This window comes from Lactuca serriola, chromosome 7 (assembly GCF_051521515.1).
Source record: "Lactuca serriola cultivar US96UC23 chromosome 7, Lser_US96UC23_V15, whole genome shotgun sequence".
NCBI lineage: Eukaryota > Viridiplantae > Streptophyta > Magnoliopsida > Asterales > Asteraceae > Lactuca > Lactuca serriola.
The window spans coordinates 60,112,478-60,132,298 of NC_136414.1; the positions used below are offsets into that span (position 1 = coordinate 60,112,478).

The 19,821-nt window shown below is 42.9% G+C and overlaps 1 pseudogene across 1 annotated transcript; it reads left to right on the forward strand.

Moving 5' to 3' along the window:
* Window positions 1–17,740: 17,740 nt before the first annotated feature.
* On the forward strand, window positions 17,741–19,574 carry LOC145064863 (uncharacterized; annotated as a pseudogene). Its single transcript, XR_013688117.1, has 2 exons — window positions 17,741–17,872; window positions 18,351–19,574. The product of XR_013688117.1 is annotated as an uncharacterized LOC145064863 (transcript).
* The last annotated feature ends 247 nt before the right edge of the window (window positions 19,575–19,821 follow it).

The window sequence follows — 19,821 nt, forward strand, 5'->3', positions numbered from 1 at the left end:
CAAATTCTTATCCTTACACAATTCTACGCTCAATGTCGTGTCTTCATCGGGTATATTTTACTCTTCCTCTTTCCATTTCGAGTTATCTTCTCTAGTTGTTCTTCACCCTTTCTACTCTCTACTCTATAAGTCTTTTTAAGTTATCTTCATTAAAACCTTTTACCCTAATTTGCTTTGTTGCTCAATGCTACATAATCTATTGCAAAATCTGATTTAGTTGTAATGGATTTCAGCCTACGAATTTGATCTTTTCACCCTAATCTGATTGTTTTTCCTTAGTTTGGTCTGACATAATCGACTTGATTTGAGTTTTTGCCCTTAGTTTGTTCATTATGTTCTAATCAGTTTAATTTGGTTAATTAACACTGGTGCTTACACTTTACAGTTAGTAAAAGTGCAATTTAGTTTGCAAAATGAGCTGTTGTGATCTGTAATTCTATAGTAAGTAGTCATATTTACCACAAGGGATTCTCACATTGAAAACCTTAGTTTTCTAAGGTATTACAACCATGAAAATGGAAGCTAATTTTGTTTTTCTTATCTTTTAGGGTGTAGCACCTGGTTCCTGGTGGACGATTCGGCAGTAGTACCTTTGGAGGATATTCAGGTTGATGACAGCCTGAATTACATTGAGCGCCCAGTCGCAATCCTCGACAGGAAGTCGAAGGATTTGAGGAACAAGAAGGTGGAGCTAGTGAAGGTGCAATGGCAGCACCGCAAGGGTTCGGAATGGACTTGGGAGCCGGTGGACGAGATGATGGAGCATTATCCCGAGCTGTTTCAGGATCGAGCAGCAGACTTCGAGGATGAAGTCTAAAATAAGTGGGGGAGATTTGTAGCACCCGGTTCCTGGTACGTAAATGTTATTTGAGTATTTCCTTTCTTTTAGCCTTGGACTCGGCGAGTCATAGGTCCGACTCGCCGAGTGGATGCGGGACCCGGGACACGTTTAAGTTGGCGACTCGGCGAGTCCATATCCTGGACTCGGCGAGTCACAGCTGTTGTATGAAACCCTAAGTTTCAGGGGTTTGCACCCTATTTAAAGGACTTATCCGCCCAGGCCAGCCCCCATTCTCTCCCCATAAGCTCCCAACCCTCGTTCTAAGCTTGTTCCTTGAGAGTTTGAGGCTATTGTGTGTGTTCTTGAAGGTTTTGAGGAAGAATGGGAAGTAGATCAAGAGGAAGGAAAGAAATCCAGACATCTTTGCACTCTTTCAACAGTTCCTTTGAGGTATAATCCATTTTTCCCCTGTTTCTATGCTTATTACTTCATGTAAGTCATTCTTGAGCCAATCCCCAAGTTTGTATGTGCAAATTACTTCGTAATAGGCTGATTGGCCCTTAGATCTAGGCAAGATTGAGCTCCAGGAGCTCAGATCTGTTAGCTTTATGGCCCCATGTTGCTTGTTCACCCTAGATCTACCCTTTTGAGGCATTTTGAGCCCTAAAATCCATATTGGTGAATATCCACACGTAAAGTTGGAAACTTTACGTGTGATTCGTGTCCTAGAAGTCCAGATCTATGAATGGCATGGACTGTAATCGAGCAAATCTGTGTATTTAGTGGGTGCATGGCAACGACTCGGTGAGTCGTTCATATGACTCGGCGAGTCTGTTCGCGAGTCTCCGAGTTTGTCCCCTTTTCGTAGTGTCGAGTGAGCAGTGAGTCACGGGGTGTGAATCACTGAGTCGGAAGCCTAACTCATCTATGGAGGTACTCGGCGAGTCAATGCCCTGACTCGGCGAGTTCAAGGTAATCTCCTTAGATCAAGAACAGACTCGGCGAGTTGTTCATACAACTCGGCGAGTCGCAGCATAAGTGTTCTTCAAATGAAGATGAACTTGATGAGTTGTTCATACAACTCAGCGAGTTGGATGAAGGACTTGAATATTGGTTAAGAAGGTGAACCCGTCGAGTCGTCGCCTAACTCAACGGGTAGGATCGGGATTCAGGGCAGTCGTTTGCGTAGGGACTCGGCGAGTTGGAAAGCCAACTCGGCGAGTCGGGTCAACTGAAAGTTGACTCTGACTTTGACTTAGGGCAAGGTCAGGGGTAAAATGGTCATTTTACCCAAAGGTCAGTGAGCAGTGTTTGATTGAGTTTATTGTGGGAATTGCAGCCGGAGGGTTTCCGGAGCAGCAGCAGTAGTAGTAGGTGATCAATTCCCACACAGACCAGCAGCTATTTCGAGGTGAGTTTCCTTTTCAGTAGGAACGGGTCTAAGGCACCAAGGCCGACCCATGTAGACGAGATGCTAGTACTAGAGTGTGGGCCGAGCCCGTATCTCTGGGTTTAGTCAAGTATGATATATGTGTTAATATGATAGAGTTGCTTATACTTGCTGTCTGCGTGATACTTGTATGTTATGGGTTAGCGGTTGAGTGTGGGCAGGGCCCGTATCTCTCCGAGGTTGGAGTGTGGGCTAGGCCCATATCTCCCAGATAGCGAAGTGTGGGCAGGGCCCGTATCTTCACAAGTGTAGGCGAGGCCCGTATCTCCCGGCTAGCAAAGTATGGGTAGAGCCTGTATCTTCCCGAGTGTGGGCAAGGCCCGTAACAACTAGCTGAACATTGGTTGTTATATGTTGCATGGTATGGGGTATTATGGTGGAACTCACTAAGCTTTGTGCTTACAGTTTTATTTTTGGTTTCAGGTACCTCCTCAGCTAGGGGAAAGGAGCCGGCGCGGTAGCAGCATGTCACACACACACACTCCGTTGTTTTCCGCAGTTACGAGCTTCACTGGGATTGATACTCTGATATTTTGATTAGTTGTATGTTTTGGTTTTCAGACATGGTTCACTTTATGTTGTGGTTGATCAAACGATGTTTTTAGTTATTAATATTTTCTAAAGTAATGTTTTTAAAACAAAATTTTTGGTCATGAAAATTGGGTCGTTACAAGTTGGTATCAGAGCCCTGATTTGAGGGATTCGGACACACCCTCGGGAGTGTCTAAACTCAAATCGAGGGATTAAAAGATTTTCTAAAGGAAAAATGTTTTCTAAAATTGAGAAAAGAGTTTTGAGAAAGAACGAAGTGTGTGATGTGCGCGACCGGCCGAGCTCAAGTAAGTATCCCCAAAGTACCCATACAAGTTTATGTTATGTTTATCAGCTTTTGTAGAACAGCATGCTAGAATAGGACTAAGGATCTAGGAGTGATGCCTTATGTGCCTGCTTAATGTGTTTCAGTTGTGTGAGAACTTGCATGCTAGTTATTGAGTAGACAGTAAGTAGGATAGCCTGATTAGGTTATGCCTGGTGGTATAAGCTTAGCATTTTATGCTAGCTCAGTTCCTGAACGTAGATAGAGTTAATAGAGATTGTTACCCTTATCTGAATGCTGCTTGCTTCGTGCTTCGTGGGACTCTGAATAATGGGAGTTAGCCATTAGGCGAATGCGTCACGTCACATGTGATCAGGGTTGAATAATCTTAGAGTGCCGGATTTGATCCTACTGCGCAGCTCTTGTTTGAGTCCAACCGTTGTAGGGACTAGTCGGGTACTCGAAGGATTATCAGAGCCTCGTCACATGTGATGGTATTCGGGTAATGGCTAATTGGCATTACAAGGAGGCCTGCAGCAGTTGAGGACTGGTTATAGTGGAATTAGAGATTTCCCTAGGGTAAGCCTAGGATGAGTATAGCAGTGATCAGTAGTAGTGAAAGGGATCTGGTGGAGTCGAGGCATTCCTTGAAGAAGGTACGGATAGATGTGGAAGGTAGTATGAGCCTGTACTACTGAAAGTAGAGGATCCGTACCCGAACCAAGGAAGGCCAAGATAAGACCAGGCAACTTGTAAGTAGTTGTGATCCCTCAGGAAGTATCAGTATCACTAATGATTGTTATGATGTATTGCAGAATGGTGGTACTTCGATCGAGGCCGGTAGATGGCGGTTCAGGAGAGTGGTCAGGTTCGGGATCAGGTTCCGAGCTGGTGGATGAGGGACTACGCGAGTTCATCGCGTCAGAGATCACCAGGGGTATCCTTGAGTCGACTCCCATTATCTTCGGGTCGATCAAGGAAGGGATCATCGAGTTGATGGAGGATCGCCTCAGGGCGTTCAGGAGCGACATGGCATCTGGCCAGTCGGGATCTCGCACACTGTCCTTTAAGGACTTTAGAGGCAGTGGTGCGCCAGATTTCCATGGGGTTAAAGACCCCATTGCTGCCAGGTGATGGATTGCAGACATCGAGTCTGCCCAGTTGACTAGCTTCTGCCCCGAGGGGTCGAAGGTGAGGTATGCAGCAGGATGTTTACGGGACCGAGCCCGGGATTAGTGGGAGTCAGTGGGTGACTCGTTGGGAGCCTCAGCTATCGAGGCTATGACCTGGTCGGACTTTGTGACCAGGTTCAGGGCAGATTTTGCGCCGGCTGTCGAGCTTCAGCAGCTGGCCAGGGAGTTTCTAAACATGAGGCAGACGACGGAGACTGTGGCGGAGATCACCGCCAAGTTCCGGGAGAGGGCTTTATTGGTGCCCCAGTATGCTGGTGACGAGGACATGAAAAGGACTCGTTATCATGATATGCTACGAGCTGACATCCGAAAGCATGTTAGTTTTTCGGCTTGCCCTACCTTGGACTCTATGATTTCCAGGGCAAGGGAGAGGGAGCTAGATTTGGAGCACATCCGGAAACGGAAATTAGAGGAGGGTCAGGCAAGAGGGGCTTCGGGGAAGAAGCCCAAGGGATCAGATGGTAGGTCGAAAGGCCAGTCAGGACCGAGCCGCTGCGGGAAATGCGGCAGGACGCATGTGGGGGCATGTAGGACGGGATCAGTAGGCTGCTACAAGTGCGGAAAGGCAGGGCACTTTAGCAGGGATTGTACTACTCCAGTTTCAGCTATTCAGACATTGGAGTTGCTGTGTTTTCACTGCAACCAGAGGGGCCACAAGAAGGCCAATTACCCCTAGTTGATAGTTTCAGCGCCGGTGAAGGCGCCAGCTCCAGCGACCCTGCGGATCACGGATGGCCGGTAGGGCAAGGCAGAGGCTCCAGTGGTGAGGAGCCGAGCATTCCAGCTGACTACCGAGGAGGCACGCGCCGCACCCGATGTGGTGACGGGTATGATTCTTTCCCTCTATCTTATTTTTATGATGTTATGTTGTTGATATGTGCTCCGTATGTATATGTATGCTTTAGGATCGTTCCATGTGAACGGCCTTCCAGTTCAGGTGTTGTTCGACTCGGGTGCGTCCCGATCATTTGTTTCCCTTGCGCTTAGCAAGAAGTTTCACGAGTCATCGGGCGAGTTAGATTTCCCTTTGGAGGTGGAGAATGCTGACGATCGATCGATGCGAGCATCGATGGTATTTCGAGATTGCGTGCTGCGTTTGTTCGAGGAGCGCTACTTGGTAGATTTGGTTCCCATACCGTTGCGTGGGAACAAGGTGATTATAGGCATGGATTGGCTGAGCCCTAATGGGGCTGTGATAGATTGCGCGCAGCAGCTAGTGCGGGTCAGGACCCCAAGCGGGGGAGAGTTAGTGATTCATGGTGAGAGGCCCCAGTATGGACTCGCTGTATGTTCGGCAGCGAGGGCTAGGCGCTACCTTCAGCAGGGATGCGCATGATATGTCACGTATGTGATGGATACCCGGGAGGCGGGTAAGGCGACATTGAGCGAGGTTCCGGTGGTCCGAGACTTTGCAGATGTTTTCCCAGAGGAGCTTCCTGGGATACCTCCGGAGCGACAGGTGGAGTTCAGGATTCACCTTGTTCCTGGTGCGGCTCCGATAGCCAAGGCACCGTATCGGTTGGCTCCTCCCGAGATGCAGGAGTTGTCTACGCAACTGCAGGAGCTGCTAGACAAGGGATTTATTCGTCCGAGCAGTTCGCCCTGGGGAGCCCCGATTCTGTTTGTGAAGAAGAAGGACGGGTCGCATCGGATGTGTATAGATTATCGGGAGCTGAACAAGGTAACGGTGAAGAACCGTTACCCGCCTCCGAGGATTGATGACCTCTTTGACCAGCTTCAGGGAGCATCTTGGTTCTCCAAGATTGATTTGCGTTCGGGTTATCATCAAATGAGGGTCAGGGACGAGGATATGCAGAAGACCGCGTTTCGGACGCGCTATGGCCATTATGAGTTCGTGGTGATGCCGTTTGGGCTCACCAATGCTCCTGCCGCGTTCATGGACCTCATGAACCGCGTATGCAGACCGATGCTGGATCGGTCTGTGATAGTCTTTATCGATGACATCTTGGTTTATTCCAAGACTCGGGAGGAACATGAGGAGCATCTGAGAGAGGTGTTAGAGACCCTGAGGAGGGAGAGCTTGTATGCCAAGTTCTCCAAGTGTGAGTTTTGGTTGCGTGAGGTGCAATTTCTGGGACACCTCGTCAACCAGAACGGGATTCTGGTCGATCCGGCCAAGGTCGAGGCCGTGATGAGATGGGAGGTTCCGAAGTCTCCATCTGAGATTCGGAGTTTTCTGGGATTGGCAGGCTACTATCGGAGATTTATCCAGGATTTATCCAAGATAGCCGTACCCCTGACGTGGCTGACGAAGAAAGCCGTGGTTTTTCGGTGGGGACCCGAACAACAGGCTGCATTTGAGACGCTGAGACAGAGATTGTGTGAGGCGCCGATCTTAGCCCTGCCAGAGGGCGTAGAGGATTTTGTGGTTTACTGTGATGCATCCATTTCTGGGTTGGGCGCGGTACTGATGCAGAGGGGGCATGTCATTGCCTACGCTTCGAGGCAGCTCAAGCCTCACGAGGCGAACTACCCGACGCACGATTTGGAGTTGGGGGCGGTGGTCTTTGCCCTCAAGATTTGGCGGCATTACCTCTACGGGGTTCGATGTACCATCTACACGGACCATAAGAGTTTGAGGTACCTCATGGATCAGCCGAATCTGAACATGAGGCAGCGTCGATGGTTGGACGTGGTGAAGGATTATGATTGTGAGATCCTTTACCACCCGGGGAAGGCCAATGTGGTGGCCGATGCGCTTAGCCGCAAGGCGGCAACGATCAGGGACGTTTGTATGAGGATGACCGTGGTGACTCCCCTGTTGGAGCAGATTCGGGAGGCTCAACAGGAGGCTATCAAGGAGGAGCATCGGAAGAGCGAGCGTGTGGTGGGGCAGGTTTCCTCCTTTGATTATGATAGCCGAGGACTATTGACACTACACCGTAGGGTGTGGGTGCCGTATCACGGAGGCGTGCGCCAGATTTTGATGGAGGAGGCGCACAAGTCCCGATTCTCTATTCATCCCGGGGCGACGAAGATGTATAGGGATCTTCGTCTAGACTATTGGTGGCCCTGCATGAAGCGGGATGTGGCTTGGTATGTCGAGCGATGTTTGACCTGCAGGAAGGTCAAGGCCGAACATCAGAGACCGCATGGCAAGATGCAGCCGTTGGATATTCCACTCTGGAAATGGGAAGATATCACAATGGATTTTATCACGAAGCTTCCCAGGACCGCACGTGGAGTGGATTCGATTTGGGTCATCGTGGATAGATTGACCCAGAGTGCTCACTTTATCCCGATTCAGGAGAGCATATCGGCTGAGAAATTGGCCGACATCTACATCAGGGAGATTGTGGCACGGCATGGGGTGCCAGTATCGGTGATCTCGGACAGGGATGTGCGTTTTACTTCCAGATTTTGGAAGAGATTCCATGACGAGTTGGGCACTCGTCTGCATTTCAGCACTGCCTTTCACCCGCAGACGGATGGGCAGAGCGAGCGGACCATCCAGACTCTGGAGGATATGCTGCGAGCGTGCGTGCTAGACTTCGGTGGTAGCTGGGATACCTATCTTCCCCTGGCTGAGTTCTCCTACAACAATAGCTATCACGCGAGTATCGACCGCCCTCCCTTCGAGATGTTGTAAGGACGGAGGTGTAGGACCCCGATATGCTGGGGTGAAGTTGGCCAGAGGGTCATGGGGAGCACCGAAGTGGTGCTAAGACGACCGAGAGGAATCAGCAGGTCCAGAGCAGGCTTTAGACTGCTCAGAGTCGGCAGAAAAGTTATGCCGACAAGCGTCGATCCGATTTGGAGTTCCAAGTCGGGGATATGGTTCTCCTGAAGGTGTCGCCCTGGAAAGGCGTCATTCGATTCAGGAAGCGGGGCAAGTTGGGCCCGCGATTCATCGGACCGTTCAGGGTCGTAGCCCGGGTGGGCAAGGTAGCGTATAGGTTGGATCTGCCAGCCGAGCTCAGCCAGATCCACAGCACTTTCCATGTTTCTCAGTTGCGAAAGTGCCTAGTGGACGATTCGGCAGTAGTACCTTTGGAGGATATTCAGGTTGATGACAGCCTGAATTACATTGAGCGCCCAGTCGCAATCCTCGACAGGAAGTCGAAGGATTTGAGGAACAAGAAGGTGGAGCTAGTGAAGGTGCAATGGCAGCACCGCAAGGGTTCGGAATGGACTTGGGAGCCGGTGGACGAGATGATGGAGCATTATCCCGAGCTGTTTCAGGATCGAGCAGCAGACTTCGAGGATGAAGTCTAAAATAAGTGGGGGAGATTTGTAGCACCCGGTTCCTGGTACGTAAATGTTATTTGAGTATTTCCTTTCTTTTAGCCTTGGACTCGGCGAGTCATAGGTCCGACTCGCCGAGTGGATGCGGGACCCGGGACACGTTTAAGTTGGCGACTCGGCGAGTCCATATCCTGGACTCGGCGAGTCACAGCTGTTGTATGAAACCCTAAGTTTCAGGGGTTTGCACCCTATTTAAAGGACTTATCCGCCCAGGCCAGCCCCCATTCTCTCCCCATAAGCTCCCAACCCTCGTTCTAAGCTTGTTCCTTGAGAGTTTGAGGCTATTGTGTGTGTTCTTGAAGGTTTTGAGGAAGAATGGGAAGTAGATCAAGAGGAAGGAAAGAAATCCAGACATCTTTGCACTCTTTCAACAGTTCCTTTGAGGTATAATCCATTTTTCCCCTGTTTCTATGCTTATTACTTCATGTAAGTCATTCTTGAGCCAATCCCCAAGTTTGTATGTGCAAATTACTTCGTAATAGGCTGATTGGCCCTTAGATCTAGGCAAGATTGAGCTCCAGGAGCTCAGATCTGTTAGCTTTATGGCCCCATGTTGCTTGTTCACCCTAGATCTACCCTTTTGAGGCATTTTGAGCCCTAAAATCCATATTGGTGAATATCCACATGTAAAGTTGGAAACTTTACGTGTGATTCGTGTCCTAGAAGTCCAGATCTATGAATGGAATGGACTGTAATCGAGCAAATCTGTGTATTTAGTGGGTGCATGGCAACGACTCGGCGAGTCGTTCATATGACTCGGCGAGTCTGTTCGCGAGTCTCCGAGTTTGTCCCCTTTTCGTAGTGTCGAGTGAGCAGTGAGTCACGGGGTGTGAATCAGTGAGTCGGAAGCCTAACTCATCTATGGAGGTACTCGGCAAGTCAATGCCCTGACTCGGCGAGTTCAAGGCAATCTCCTTAGATCAAGAACAGACTCGGCGAGTTGTTCATACAACTCGGCAAGTCGCATCATAAGTGTTCTTCGGATGAAGATGAACTCGACGAGTTGTTCATGCAACTCGGCGAGTAGGATGAAGGACTTGAATATTGGTTAAGAAGGTGAACCCGTCGAGTCGTCGCCTAACTCGACGGGTAGGATCGGGATTCAGGGCAGTCGTTTGCGTAGGGACTCGGCGAGTTGGAAAGCCAACTCGGCGAGTCGGGTCAACTGAAAGTTGACTCTGACTTTGACTTAGGGCAAGGTCAGGGGTAAAATGGTCATTTTACCCAAAGGTCAGTGAGCAGTGTTTGATTGAGTTTATTGTGGGAATTGCAGCCGGAGGGTTTCCGGAGCAGCAGCAGCAGTAGTAGTAGGTGATCAATTCCCACACAGACCAGCAGCTATTTCGAGGTGAGTTTCCTTTCCAGTAGGAACGGGTCTAAGGCACCAAGGCCGACCCGTGTAGACGAGATGCTAGTACTAGAGTGTGGGCCGAGCCCGTATCTCTGGGTTTAGTCAAGTATGATATATGTGTTAATATGATAGAGTTGCTTATACTTGTTGTCTGCGTGATACTTGTATGTTATGGGTTAGCGGTTGAGTGTGGGCAGGGCCCGTATCTCTCCGAGGTTGGAGTGTGGGCTAGGCCTGTATCTCCCAGATAGCGAAGTGTGGGCAGGGCCCGTATCTTCACAAGTGTGGGCGAGGCCCGTATCTCCCGGCTAGCGAAGTGTGGGCAGGGCCCGTATCTTCCCGAGTGTGGGCAAGGCCCGTAACTCCTAGCTGAACATTGGTTGTTATATGTTGCATGGTATGGGGTATTATGGGGGAACTCACTAAGCTTTGTGCTTACAGTTTCAGTTTTGGTTTCAGGTACCTCCTCAGCTAGGGGAAAGGAGCCGGCGCGGTAGCAGCATGTCACACACACACTCCCTTGTTTTCAGCAGTTACGAGCTTCACTGGGATTGATACTCTGATATTTTGATTAGTTGTATGTTTTGGTTTTCAAACATGGTTCACTTTATGTTGTGGTTGATCAAACGATGTTTTTAGTTATTAATATTTTCTAAAGTAATGTTTTTAAAACAAAATTTTTGGTCGTGAAAATTGGGTCGTTACATAAGGGTTGTTAGAAGTTAGTAGTCTCTAGTTGGTTTATTCATATGTATTGCACTTCCCTTATCAATATTGTAGAGGGACATATAAACCTATGCTTTAGACTATTTTCCAAATCAGTTGGCTATATTTCCTAACTACCAACAGAATTTTAGTAAGTAACTAGGGAAAATGTTTTGTGTTAATCAATCATACTCTGGCTACTCTACTTACGTTATACCACTCAGCTCTACCATCATCATTGTTCTTAATAGTTGGCACCCATTTACAACAACAAAGTTTTTACCATATAGGACAATCAAATGTATTTCAAGATAAAACAATTTTGACTTGTATGTTTACTTTGTTTAGATAAGACAATAAAAGACCATATGTATGCCTCACGTTTTTCCATGGTCAGACAGGATAGAGATATAATGTCATCCATCTTAGCTGAAAGAGGAACTGGTTTATTTGCTATTAATATTTTGGTTTTATTATTTAACATTTTCATTTAATTGAGATATAGTGATTGTATGCTAAGGTAAGGTAAACTTTTATGGGGTATTATTGTTGTTAGTTTTAGTCCAGTCATCAAACTTTTTTTTTTCATTGCATACGTCCAGTGATGAGAGTTCATTCTCTGTTGTGTATTGTGTACTGATTACATTGTGTTCTTTGATTTCTCTAAAAAAACATTAAATTGGTTTAGTGATCTAAAAAGAGCGGCGCCTGTTTGTTTGTGTATGTGTATGTTTCTCCCCTGGTTACAAGTCTTGTATCTTATGTGGTGATAATCTTCCTTTTTCAAGTGTAGGAATGGCCAAGACAAGAAGTGTGACTAGAAACCAGAACCATGATGACAATAATACATCATCATCATGTAGCAGGAAGAGGTTCAAGAGTTTTGACAAGGGTGATGTGGCATCTTGGTCGAATCTAAACCATGATGTGCTTTTTCTAGTTATGATGAGACTAGGATTTATTGATTTTTTTTGCATTCAGTGGAGTTTGCAAGTCATGGAGGTCGCTTGCACTCTCTGAGAGGAATATATACTTGAACTCAGACTCGATCTGAATCGGAAGTGTGAATGGATGTTATTCGAAACCAACATTTTTCCAAAGCCGGACTTATCATATCCAGAGCTTGTAAGTTGGGGTGAAAACCTTTATTTGATAAGTCGGTATTCAGTACCGAGGAAGGTTTTGGAACTAAATGTTGACGAAATGAAATGGGTGCCAGAAAAGACGAAAGAAGAATATGTGTTCTTTCTTAGTTACAGGATGAAGTGTGCTGCTGCTATTAAACCAGAATCATGGGCTGTCCCTCTGACACAATACAAGACCTATGATTATGAAAGTCGAAAACAAATCTGGTACAATTATGAATTATTGTGGTACTTCCCCCATGATTGTTTGAGTGTTAGTCTTTTAGATGACATATGAATTTTTAGTACTCTTATCTTTGTTTTGATTGTGGACTATAGAATTTATATATGCAGAATGTTCCAGACGTTAAGGATCACCCGTGGTGTTTTTGCATCTTGCAACTTATTATGTAAACAATTTGGTTGTCCCTCACCTTTTTGCTTTGGATGGGCACTATTATCTTTGTTTTTTAAAAAAATTTCACGAATGGTCCTTTAGCTTTATAATTTTTCCCTGAGATGGTCCTTACGACTTCCTCTCCCCTTGATTCAACACAAACACACACACACACACAGATAAACTAGATGAAGATGTGGGGATGAACTAAATGAAGATCGTGGGTTCAGATTCAACACAGACGAACACGTCTCTCTCTCTCTCTCTCTCTCTCTTGTACGTCTCTTTCCATTTCTTCGTGATTCAACATACACAATGATGAAGCTGATTGAAGATCTAGGTTCAAATTCAACACATATGAACTCACTCACACACACACACTCCATAATTGACAACACACTCAAAATCTAGAAATTGAGGGGAAATGTCCCTCTTGTGTTCATCAACTATTCTTCAGGCATAAAATTGCATAGAATTGCACTTGCGAAAAACTGAAAACTATAAAAGGCCTACTGCTGCACCCACGAAGGAAGAGTAGACTGAGTACCAGACTTGTGTGTCGATGAGATATATTAATACAACTGGAAGCCATAAAAGGCCTACTGCAAACCTGTTGATGTTACCAAAGAATTGGTGTCATTCGTATGTGACATATGTGAGGTCTAGAAGATCTTAAGTTGGTTGAATCATTGGTTTTATCCGCAAGAAGAAACTGAAACAGAACTTTGTGGCAAGAACAATGATCCAAAATAAAGAATACTTTATGTTGTCTGCTAGACCTTCACGGGACCACAGTTGGTGTTTTCAATGAAGTTACAAATCCATGGAAAAATAAAGAGACGAAGAGCTAGAATTTCAGGGGAGCTAAAGTGACTTCAAGGAAAGTTACCACTCGTTTATTGGCTGCACACCTGAGTACCAACGCCCAGCATCCTTCTTTTGATTCTAGATTATAGTATAGAACACGAAGTTTATGAACACACTTAGACCATCTCCAACCCATCTACATTCCTCCCCCCCCTAAATGGAGTAAAAAATGAGATAAATAGTGTTTCATCTCTAACCCTACTCCATTTTCTACCCTATTTTTTACCCCAAAAAGTATATTCCTAGAATATTCAATTTTATAACTTATATATATTGTCAAATACACTCCTCCACTAATTAGATTTTAACAAATATATATATTATATTTTAACTTAATATAAATTATTATATAACATTATATTATAAATATTAAATATTGCATTTAAATTATAATTAGTAGATAAAATAAACTAGAAATATATAAAATAGAAATGAGCGGGAACTAAACTTCACCTCCATTTTTGGAGATATGAATAGTATTCCCCCATATATGGAGGAGTACTATTCATATCTCCAAAAATAGAGGTAGAAATAGGGTAGGGTTGGAGAAGAATGGGGGAAAAAATAGAGTTTGGGGGTGGGTTGGAGATGCCCTTGGAAATTTTGCTTGGGCGTCTTTGTTCTTTAACTCCTTCCATGGAGGATGGTTTGGATCTCTCTACGCAACGATGATGACAACTTGTAGAAACAGAAACAACATAGTCCAGAGCTTATCGAAGCTTCTAAACAGGTTCAGAAAGGATCTCTGCTCCACAAAACCTGTCTTCCCTACCCTCTTCCTTTGCTTGTTGTTGCGAAGAAATTGCTCCCGGTGTCTATAGGCCATTTCAATTTCTCGAAACACCTTCTGCTCCAGAAGTACTCGTTGATATCATCGTAATTCTGCCAATTTGAATGTGGTGCTGTTCCTTTCTTACTGTTTGCTACCTCTGCCTTGACAGTATCATCGTAATTCTGCCGATTCGTAATTCAGCCAAAAAAGTGTTTTCCCCTGAAATTGCAGCGACAGTGGCCGCTGGTTGTTGCAGCGGTGGTGGTCGTTGGTGATTGCAGTGGTGGAGTACGAGAATTAGATGGTAACAGTATCTTCCTTGGCCGATTCCGATGATGGGTGTGGTCAACTGTTCAAGGAGATTGAACGGAGGAGAAAACACTTGTGGATCCAATTTTGAGAGAGAGAGAGAGAGAGAGAGCATTTGTGTGCATAAAACAAATGGTATTTTTGTCATTTAAAGAAACTTAACATAATCTGTTTTTTGTGTGTAAGGTTTGCTCCATAGAGACCATCTCAGGGAAAAACTGTAAAGCTAAAGGACCATTCGCCTGATTTACTCTTGTTTTTATTTTGGACTATAGTCTTGGGACACTCTACTATAAAAGCGTTTTACATGACAAGAAAGTCGGGGTAAAGAGTTAATGATCTTGATTTCTCTCTTGGTACATTCAAATTCTAAGATGATTTCATGTTGGAGTTCTGATTTGTTCCATCTCTTGTGATATCAACTAGTGGTGTCTATCAACAAGGAATTGTTACACTATGACCAGATGTATGATGTCAAAGGTCAAGTTAAAAGTCTGCTAGTGGCCTGGTGGCCGAGTTTTATTTTTGCCATTTAGCAAACATAATCTTTCATTCCTTGAGCCACTTGAATCAGGGTTTGGCCTGGATTTAGTTGTAATACGTTGTGTTTAGTTAGTTATAGGAAGTGCAATATGGTTATTTTCTTGTAAAATCTGTTAGGTCAGCTTAGAAGAGCATAAATAGGACTATAGGATCATAGTTTTAGTGGTTTGTATCTTGGATCAGAATTAGTCGAGTGAGACCCTTTTCGCTGCATTCAGTGGAGTTTGCAAGTCATGGAGGTCACTTGCACACTCAAACTGGAACATGTTTATGGCATCCAAACCACCCATGTTGATATGCTCCCATGTTAGTAATCAAGACTTGTATTGGTACCCGGAGGACTTTGAAAGAAGAAGGTTCAGAACTTTCATCATTCCCCATTCTGCTGGAAGGAATTGTGTTGGCTTAACTTGTGGGTACGTGATCTTGTTCGGGAGGGAAACCCGGGACTTCTGGCTTGTGAATCCTATCACAAGGCATCAACTTCATTCCCTGATTTCCCTTTATATGCATGTGCTCGTGAAGTCAGTATCAGGGCTTTACTTGTCTTTTCACCGTCAATATCTGGGTGGATGTTTGTTGTCTTTTCACATGTCAAGACCTTTGGGATAAAGAAATTATGTTCTCGTTTTTTATCTCATACTTTCAAATTCTAGTATGATATAATGCTCGAATTCTGGTTTGTTCCATCTTCCATGATATCAAATGCTAGTGGTCTATTAACAAGGATTGGTCACCCCACGAATGAATGTATGATGTCAAGGTCAAGTTAACAATCTGCTAGTGGCTGCTTGCTGATTTTTTGATTTGTGCTATCTCGCAAACATAATCTTTTTTCATCCCTCTACGCATACGGTACCCTTTCATGCTTGTAGGGTTGTTAATTAAAAACATGTTTGCTCACTTTCTCTAGTATAAGATGCACCAAAATATGAACAAATTCTTTGCTTTTATTTTGGACGATAGTCCTTGGACACTCTACAAGTGTCTCACATGACAAGACCATTGAGGTAAATTTATGTTTTAATTTCCTAATCGCCACCATTTTAGCTTGAAGTTCTTCAAATCTAGCCCTAGTCGAGTTTAGCCGAGTTGATCTCTTGCATCTCAGCCTTCAGCTGAGATTGTTCAACCTGCAACTCCAAACACATCAGCTCACAGTCGAAAGAGGAGGTCTTGTTAATGTTGATATAAGTGAGGTTGTTGAAGGAAACCATAACTTCTTATTCTAGGAGTTTTCCATAGTTCAAGATTCTTGATTAAAGGGTAATGATACTTACACTGTTGGTTGATTTAGTGTTTGGATTTATAATACAAAGCTTGACGACTAAGCTGATCACAATACTCCTTCCACATCGACTACAATTTGGCAAGCACATAGGCAAAGACTTGCATTCGTGTCACCATTTATCAGATACAATAGGTTACGTGACCATAATGTCAAGTCAAATTAGACTTTATACCCCTACAGTGCCAAAAAAATTTGGGACAATTTTCAAACAAAAGACAAAACTTCCTTATAACATTATCCCATAAAAAGTAGTGTGGTCCCTTCCTCTTTGATATAAACGTAATTAATATCTTAAAATGACAATTGTGGGCTTGTTTTTTAATAATGAGATTGTTGCCACTTTACAATTCTTTTGGTTAGGAATTTTGATTGAGAATCATGTTGATGGACTTGTGTGATGTTCAAATTATGGGTTGTATTTAAATCAAAAAGTGGGTTGCCATTAATTCATTTTAAAACTTCTTTAACAACCTTTTTTTAATGTTCTCATATAACATTTTTACTTGTACTTTTTACAACTTTTTAAAAGAAGAAATTTCTAAAAGCTCTAAGAAAATCTAAAAAAATTAAAAAAAACTTTATAAAACGTTATAAATAAGTTACAAAAATGTATAGAAATGTTGTAAAAAAAAAAAAAAGCTTAAAAGTGTTATATAACTAGGGATGAGCATATGACCCGTTGGACCGGACCGGACCGGAAAAAAACCGGGACCGGACCCGGACCGGACCGGATATACATATTAATGGGCCGGTTTTCGGGTTTTGTTTTTATCACTAATCGGGTTTCGGGTTTGGACCGGACCGTACCCGGAATACGGGATTTAACCCGGACCGGACCGGAAATTTTTTTCTCCTTAGAATATATAGATAAGGATATTGAATTATTAGTTAATGTTATATATAACATTATGTATAAAACTTGATGTTTTTATTTTAACATTGTTTATAAATCTTGATCAACGTTTGTTCCTATCACTTTACAAGAAAGAATGTATCTAGCACGCTATTTTTTGTTCAAACATGCAAAAAAAAAAATTTAAGAACATGTAAATTTTTTTTATAAGAACATGCAGTTTTTTATAAATAATGTTGTTTTTTGTTGTTTTTTACACAAAAAAGTTGTTAAAATGCAGTTTTTTTATTAACAATGTTGTTTTTTTTTTTGTTAAAACATGCATTTTTTTAATAAAAAGTGTAGTTTTTATGCTAAATAGTGTAATTTTTATTTGTTCCAAATGTTAATAAGGTTTGTATTTTTTTTGTAGACACCTCATTTGCACGTGATCTAAGTAAAGCCCCGCATTGTACCAATTTCAAAGCCTAGTTCGGTCCAAAACCCGAAACCCGGTTTAATACCCGAGACCGGACCGGACCGAACCCCAACCCGATACATCCAAAAACGGTCCGGTTTTCGGGTAAGAAAATTCACAATTTTTGGTCTTCGGGTTTTCGGCCTTCGGGCCGGTCTGGTCCGGGTTTGGTCCGTTGCTCATCCCTGTATATAACAACCTTTAAAAAGTTACAAAAGAAAAACTATGAAGATATAAATTTATAAAAAAAAAAAAATAACTAATTCTATGTAAAATTTGTTAACATAATAGTTTGGAGCATATTCCTAACAAAATTTAAAGTTTGAATTAAATTTATAGAAAATTTAAAGTTTAAACCTAAATTATAACAAAATTTATAACTTACACAAAAAAATAAATAAATAAATAAAATTAATGTTATTAAAAAAAAACATGTGGGTGTGTGTAGCCCACACATATCATATTATTAGAGTCTAGAGATCATTCAGAAAATCTAAAATTTAAACGTTAAACAAAATTTAAAATCAAGACAAAAATATTTTTTTAAAAACTCTTTTTGAAAAAATCATAACTTTATTTTGCATTTTAGAGTTCAAAAAGTTACCCAATTATTTAGGTTAGATCTATTGTTTCACGGCCCTCTGTTGTTCCTCCTCCCTACGCCCAACAATTCTACGCTCAACGCTATCAATGCAGGTATATTTTCCTCCTCGCATCTGCTTGTAGAGTCATATTCTCTATTTAATTTCACCTTATTTTGTTTTGTCTATTTGATCTATTTGTCCTTAGTCCGACTATGTTGCCCTAATTTGATCTCAGTTTTTGCACTTAATTAATTTCCAGGTGTTCTAATCACTTTATTTTGGTTAATCAAACCAGTATTTGTATTTTAAAGCTGGTAAATTTGCAATTTTGTTTGCAAAATAAGCTGTTGTGATCTGTTTTGTTAACAACCATTGAAATTGATATTTTATCTGCCAGTGCCCATTCTTACCTTTTATAGGTGGTTAGAAGTTGGTACTCATGGTATAGTACTATGCGTTACATTTCCTCCTATCAATGTTGTAAAGGGTCTTGTAAACATAATCAGTAGGCTATCGTCTCCTAATTACAAACAGAATCTTGGGAACAAAGTTTTTATCATGTGTTATTTATTTTCCTTTTGCACGTATAGGAATGGCCAAGACAAGGAGTATGACCAGAAACCAGAATGATGATGATGATGATGATGATAATGCATCATCATCATCATCATCATCTAGCAGGAACATGAGTTTTGACAAGGATCACGTAGGACCTTGGTCAGATGTTAATCATGACGTGCTTTTTCTAGTTATGATGCAACTAAGAGTTGTTGATTTTATTGCATTCAGAGGAGTTTGCAAGTCATGGAGGTCATTTGCAGTATCTAAGAGTAGCATATTTTTGGCGTCATGAAGATAAGTATCAATCCCCATGCTAATAATCAAGACTGCTACATCTACTTGAAGGAGGATTTTGAAGAGCCAATGTTTAAAACCATCCTTCCCCATTCAGCTGGCAAGATCTGTATTGGATCAACTTGTGGTTACCTGATCTTGTTCGGTAGTGAAACCCATGACTTCTGGCTTGTGAATCCAATCACAAGGCATGAGCTTCATTTCCCTGATTTCCCCTTATGTCTTGCTGATCTGCCTACTCATGAAAAAGAAATGAGGGCTATCAAGGGTATCCTTGTCTTTTCACCTTCAATATCGGGGCGGGTGTTTGTTGTGTTAAGTTCAAAATTATCGCTGTCTTTTTATATCGCGGGTAAACCAGGATGGAATCATGTCTCCTCTTCTCTCCCCATCGTTGATGTACATGTTTTTAAAGGGAAGATATATACTCTACACTCTGATTGTTCTTTAGGTGAACTTAGACTCGATCTGAACTCAAAGTGGAAGGGAAAATGGATGTTACTTGAAACAAAGAGTTTTCCGAAGCCAAACTTGTACTTTCTGCAACTTGTGAGTGCAAATGAAAAGCTTTTAGTGATAAATTGGGTTTCAAACCAGAAAATTTTCATGGAACTAGATTCTGAGGAAATGAAATGGGTGTCGCCAAAAAAGACAATACAAGAATGTGCAATCTTTTATAGCAGCTTGACCTCTTGTGGTGTTATTAAACCTGAGTCATGGATACGACACAAGCGCTATGGTCAAGGTGTGTTCCGTTGTGAAGGGATGTGGTACTTCCCCAATGATTGTTTGAATGTTAATCTATTAAATGAGTGATGATTTCTTAATTACCACTCTTTATCTTTCTTTCTTTCTTTTTTTCTTTTTCTTTATTTTGTAAATTTTTTGAAGTATTAAATTTCCATATAGAACACTTTTAAGACGGTAAGAAACACCATCGGTGTATTTGCATCTTGTAACTTATTATGTAACAGTTTGAGATTTCTCTTTCCTGCCAGAACCTCCACTGTCTTTCCCTTTTCCCTTGCCTAAACCATCAACAGTCGATGTACTTTGTGAACTGCCGGGTGTTTGTCCTTTGCAGCTTCTTGTGCTATGACCATTATTACTCTTTACCAAGTCCTCAACTACCAAAGCTGAATTCTTCCTTTTCTTCTTTGGCATACATATCGTGACATGGTGTTTGGGAGGAAGCGAAGTTGGTGG